We start from the raw sequence: 5,691 nt of genomic DNA on the forward strand, positions 1-5,691 counted from the left end.
ACAGGGAGAATGGGAACAAAGAACTGATGGCATTGTACATTTCCAAACAAGACACAAATTAAACATTACTTCCCAACATACTCAGCTCTGCTTGCAGCCACTCTGAAAATAGCTGCTTACAGATACTGCTCTATACTCAAATGTGCACAGAATAGGAGATCTCAAGACATGTTTTACCAGCCTGCATCAGTACACTTTTTAATCCATGCTTGGAGTCACACTAAGAATGCCTCCAGTGGACAGCTCCACAGTGTTTTGTGGGGTACAGAAAGAACAAGGGTGAGGGGGAAACTCACACCTTGACAGGCTAAGCCATTGTTGAACTGATGACTCCCCCAGGCCTGATCTCGGACAGTAGCTAGTTCACATTTTCTAATCACCTCTTTTTAACTAAGCTTCAACTCCACCTTCTCTGAATCATGTGACTAAGGTCCCACCGCCCCAAGAGATCAAAATGAGAAGATCTCTCAACCTTCACTTTGAGGAAGAAGGAACTGAAGAACAAAGAAAGGGAAATTAACTGACCAAGGAGCAGTTGGTGTCCCTGTGAATGAAAGTTTTCCAATGCATGACACAACTTTTATATCCCATTGGAATAATTACTAGAAAAATCAAAACTCATGTTTAAAGCAGTATTGAAAAATTACTTAACACTGATTATTTCCATAACTCTCCAAAACATCTGACCTCTCCCTTTTATCATCATATTGCTTCCTGAATTGAAACCGCAGCAACTAGCAACACTAACTGGCTCAGAGCTGGGTGATGCTCACTCTTTGTGTAGCTGAGGCAGCTTTTTGGAGTTGGCCAGAGGCTGTTGAGAATGGTATGCTAACTGAGGTTTCTAAAAATTGCATGTATGGACTGGCTATGAGATTCCTGCCATCACAACGAAAGGACTGGCCCACTGGGGATGTTCCAATATAAGATCAAGGTTTCTATCCTGCATCTGAATCAAAAAGGATCCATCATTGTGCTGGCATGGTTTGATGTGCTGTCTCAGACATAGCAGATCCCAACTGTTCAGTAAGAAGGCACAGAGGATGCTGTTGACCGGTCTCCAAAGGTTTCACAACACACTTAAAAATGAGTTAAGGGAAGGAGACAGGAAATAGAAAATGAAAACACCACTTATGCTTGCACAACCTTGACAGATTTGCATCACAAATCTGATATCAACCTAAATACTCTCAAAATTTCCTTATCTGAGCAAATGAGGGTTTCTTGAATTCCTCCCTTCACAGATTCTGCGGTCCCTATGAGCTCTGGTTCTAGACAATGGCCATCCACGATGGACTCTGGCAAGATTCGAAAAGCTAACAATGGAAAGAGTTGATCCCACCACACCTCAGCCATGCAGTCAGATCTGAGAATTAAGAAATTTACCAGGAGCCCCACAACTGTCCTTAGTAGGAAGGGACTTCCATAGCCAAACCATGGAGGTACAGAAGTAGAAACACACCTGGACCCAGAACTAGAGACGGCGGCTTTGTTTCTCAGTGTTTCTTTCCTGGTGGGATGGCGAATAGAAAAATGAAATATCCTTTAGAATCTCATTCCTGATATGGGTGAGGTCAGAGTTGCCAGGCCGCGCAAACATACTGGGGCGCTGTGTAGAGGAGGGGGGGCGTTCCAGCCTCGGTGTCTGTGACCACACCCCATTCTTCCAAGGATGCCCCTCCATGTTGGGTAGTTTAATCCTGATCTTCAAGCAGACAATGAGGCTTTCTGCACACACACACACACACACACACACACACACACACACACACACACACACACACACAAACTGGTAGATGTCTCGAAGAGCTCCATGAGGAACATCAGCCGCAGATGCACCAAGCCTGCCAGGGGGACCCTGGAAGACTCCTCCCTAAGGGGTACCAGGAACCTAGGAATTGGATGCTACCCTTCCTTTGTATAGTCATGTGATACCACCCCTTAGGCATGACTGACAGTGCACCAGAAAGTCTGTAGAGTAGTGAACATTTTGTCCAACAGGGAGAAGAATTTGAATCTCCTCTTTCACACTGACTTACAGAGTCAATTTAATTTCAACTAAAATCCCAGCCAAAGGAGCTGACTTCCAGACTGAGGCCAGAGTATCACACCATCCATTCTATATGCCAGCAGTAAGTGGTGTGTGACACTCATCCCTCAGTGAGTAGCCCAAGAACATATTTACTGGTGCCAATCATGCACAGCAAGTATGGAGTGGCAGGGGAGGAAGAGTTCCACAGTGTCCCCCTGAAGTTACATATATGAGTCAGTCTGCAGAATCCTGAGCACAAAAAAGGACCTGCAGGACCCTTCACAGACACAACCAACCCAGAGCCCTGTCTGCATGGGAGGTCTCTCTGCAGTCCCTATGTACTTGCAGAAATCTGATCAAAAGGATCAAGATCAGCTTTTCTTCAATAAATAGCCTTCCAAAGAGATATATAGAAGGTCATATAACATAAAGGAAAAAACCTTAGAGCTCCTGTATCAAATATACTTTGAACATTTGTAAATAAATCAGAGTTAAATAACTTGTATCATGCTACAAATCAGCTTTCCAATGCGTGAAAAATACCTGAGACAAATAAATGGTTTGAAGGAAAGAGAGATTCATTTGATTCTAGTGTCAAAGATATCACTAGTTGGCTTTCTGTTTGGGGGTCTGTGGTAGAGAAATGCCCAAGATGGGAGGTGTGTGTTAAAGCCTCAAGGTCATGGCAGAAGAAAGCAAGATAGGAAAGGGCACTGTGTCCCACAACATCCTTCAAGGGCAAGTCCAGGGTTTCCTAGCTTCTTCCTGCTGAGTCTTACTTCCTAAATCTGAGCATCCACTCACAGCAGCACAGGCTGCTTACAACCTGGCTCATAAGCTGGGTCTGGAAGGGCAAGCCTGGGACCCCAGAACTTCCAGCCTGAGGCAGAAGGACAGAAAAATTTGAATGCAATCTGGGTTTCTAAGCAAGTTCAAACCAAACTGAAGCTCTATATTGACATCCTGTGTCAACACTTCTTCTACTCCAAAAGGATTAGTCCCTATAAAATGGATTACAGGACACTTTTATAAATACTGAGCACTGTCATTTCCATAGACAACCTGAGCACTTGGCAGAGCTGTGTCAAATAGTATGGTTACACTGGGCATCTGCCTGTCAGTAGGTCAAGCGTAGTCATGGCAAGAGGATCCCAGGGTTGAAGAAATTATAAGTTTTGGACACAATCTCTCACCAATGGAATCTGCACAAATACATCTATCAGTTGGGACAGCAAAATACTCACTGTAGCTTATATGTCAAGTGTGGAACTATTTCTTGAGATAATACCATATTATATTCATCAAGTTTGGAAAGAAAAGCCCAGGGACTTATTGCTAGGATATAACTGGCTGTACTTCAAAACAAAAGTGTGAGCAGGTCTGAAGATATGTCAGTGGATTGCAAAGCAAGGAAAGTTTTGATAACAAAATCTTGGAGAGGCATTTAATCTGTTGAAGTCAAAAATCTTCATCTATCTCATGCTGTGAATGTAGCTCTGTGACAGAGTGCACAACGCTCCAGGTTCTAACCCAAGCACAAAGAAAAAAAAATTTTTAATTCTATTACATTTAGTGTATCTTTTTTTTTTTTTACCATTGTTTTACAGTAACTCCCACATCTTAGATAAAGTGGTGTTCTCTGGAGGGTCCTTGGTATAAAACTAGATTTTTAGTACTAGCTCTGGAGCAAACTGAGCTAGATGGAAATGTACAAAGGAATCTTTTACAGGAATCAACCAGAAAAATACTACACAGTTTACCCTGAGTACAGTTTTTTGTTATTGTTTCTAAATGCAATTTTTAAAGTTTGTCTTTTAATTTTCACATGTGTCTGCACTTAATGTGCCATGCAGGTACAGATGCTAATAAAACCAAACACATGCCTGATTCCCATGCAGTTCTGACCTCTGGGTGTCAACCTGGGGTCCTCTGGAAGGGAAGGAATCTGGAGGAGGGGAAGCTATCTTAAGCACGGACATTTCACCCATCCCTAAGACTTATTTTCCCCTATGTGTCTCTGTGTGCCTGTGTATATGTGTATGAACACATCAACCGATGCTATTAGAAGACTTGAGATGCCCTGGAACGGAGTTACAGGCAGTGGTAAGCCATCCATCATAGACTCTGAAATGAAACTTGGGTCCTCGGGAAGAGTATCAAGTGTTCATAACCACTGAGTGATCTCTGCACACACCAACATCATATAATTTTAAAAATGAAAGACAGAAATATCAATGTATCATGATTCAGGCTTTCTGAGACTTTGTTTCTAAGTGTGTAGCCAAACTAAAAGAAAACTGTCCACTATTTAAACCCAGTCACGATGTCTGCAGGAAAGCAAAAGGATTTCTATGTAGAGTTCAGATTCAGACTTCAAACTACCTGCACAAGAGGACTTGGAATTTGATTCCTTACAATGGAGCCAGCAGCACCATGGCTTGGCCAAGAGAAGTAACAGAAAGCTGGCTGTATAAGCAGACAATGTACCAATCTGTGAGTTCTGCATGCTGAAGACTCTGAGCCACCAGTTCTACCCACAGAGCCTGCTCTATATCTATTGGCCCAAGTGGAGCTCACCCATTATCCCTGATTTTCAGGACAACCAGCACTCAGTTCCACAGGATCCACAACACAGACTGGGTAAGACACTGACTTTCTAAGCCTGGGACAGGAGGAGCAGTGATGGGGCAGTGTCCAGGAGAAGTTGCACCATGGACCTACAGTGAGAGCAGAGGCCCTTCAGAAAGAAAGAGGGAAAACTGAGGTAAGTTGGGAGTAGTCACTTCTCTTCTGTCCTCACAGGAATCCTGACTCTGAAGCTGCCTGAGTCCAGTCTTTGTCTCCTGCTGCTGCTAGGACTTGTGCTAATGCTTGCCTCATGCTAGCAACCAACCCTTCCCCAGAAGGTTTAGACCGAGCCTATCTATAATAGCACCTACCGCCTATGTGATGTTGCAATGCTGGTTGTTAACAGGTATAGACCAAGATGTAAGGACATAGATACTTTTCTTCACACCAGTTTTGCTGATGTTGTTGGTGTGTGTGGCCATCCAAATATCACCTGCAACAACGTGATGAAAAATAACTGTCATACAAGTTCATTTCTGGTATCTGTAACTTTTTGTAACCTCACTACTCTGAAAAGAATTTACACCCAATGCAGATACCAATGACAGGATCAGTGAAGTACAACAAAGTGGCCTGTAAGCCCAGAACTCCACAGGACACTCCCATCTATCCAGTGATTCCAGTTCACTTGGATGGGACATTTTAGCTCCAGTGCCAGCACTTTGCACCTTCGTTCATCTGCTACTGCCAGGATCATAGTAGTGAAGAACCATTTCCTCTCTCTGCAGTCTATATCAGCACCTGTCCTCACGAAACCTGTTGCTGACTCCCTTTAATTTTGCTGAACAGATATTTTCTAATCAAAAAACACCTTTGCATGTTCATCTAGATGTCTGGTATCTCTGTGTGTGATAGGTGGGGGAGAGTGGAAGGGGAAGGCGCACACACATACTGTGCGTATGTGTGTGTTAGAGAGAGAGAGAGAGAGAGAGAGAGAGAGAGAGAGAGAAAGTTCTTACCAATTGAGGCATCTTCCCAGTCCTTGGAAACAAATGAATCTGAGAAGACAAGGGCATCTTTCTAGAACATCT

At 43.4% G+C, this 5,691-nt stretch overlaps 1 pseudogene; it reads left to right on the forward strand.

The window, feature by feature from the left end:
* The first annotated feature begins 4,714 nt into the window (after positions 1–4,714).
* On the forward strand, positions 4,715–5,306 carry Gm16545 (annotated as a pseudogene).
* The last annotated feature ends 385 nt before the right edge of the window (positions 5,307–5,691 follow it).

Source organism: Mus musculus, chromosome 14 (genome assembly GCF_000001635.26).
Source record: "Mus musculus strain C57BL/6J chromosome 14, GRCm38.p6 C57BL/6J".
In the NCBI taxonomy this organism is placed as follows: Eukaryota; Metazoa; Chordata; class Mammalia; order Rodentia; family Muridae; genus Mus; species Mus musculus.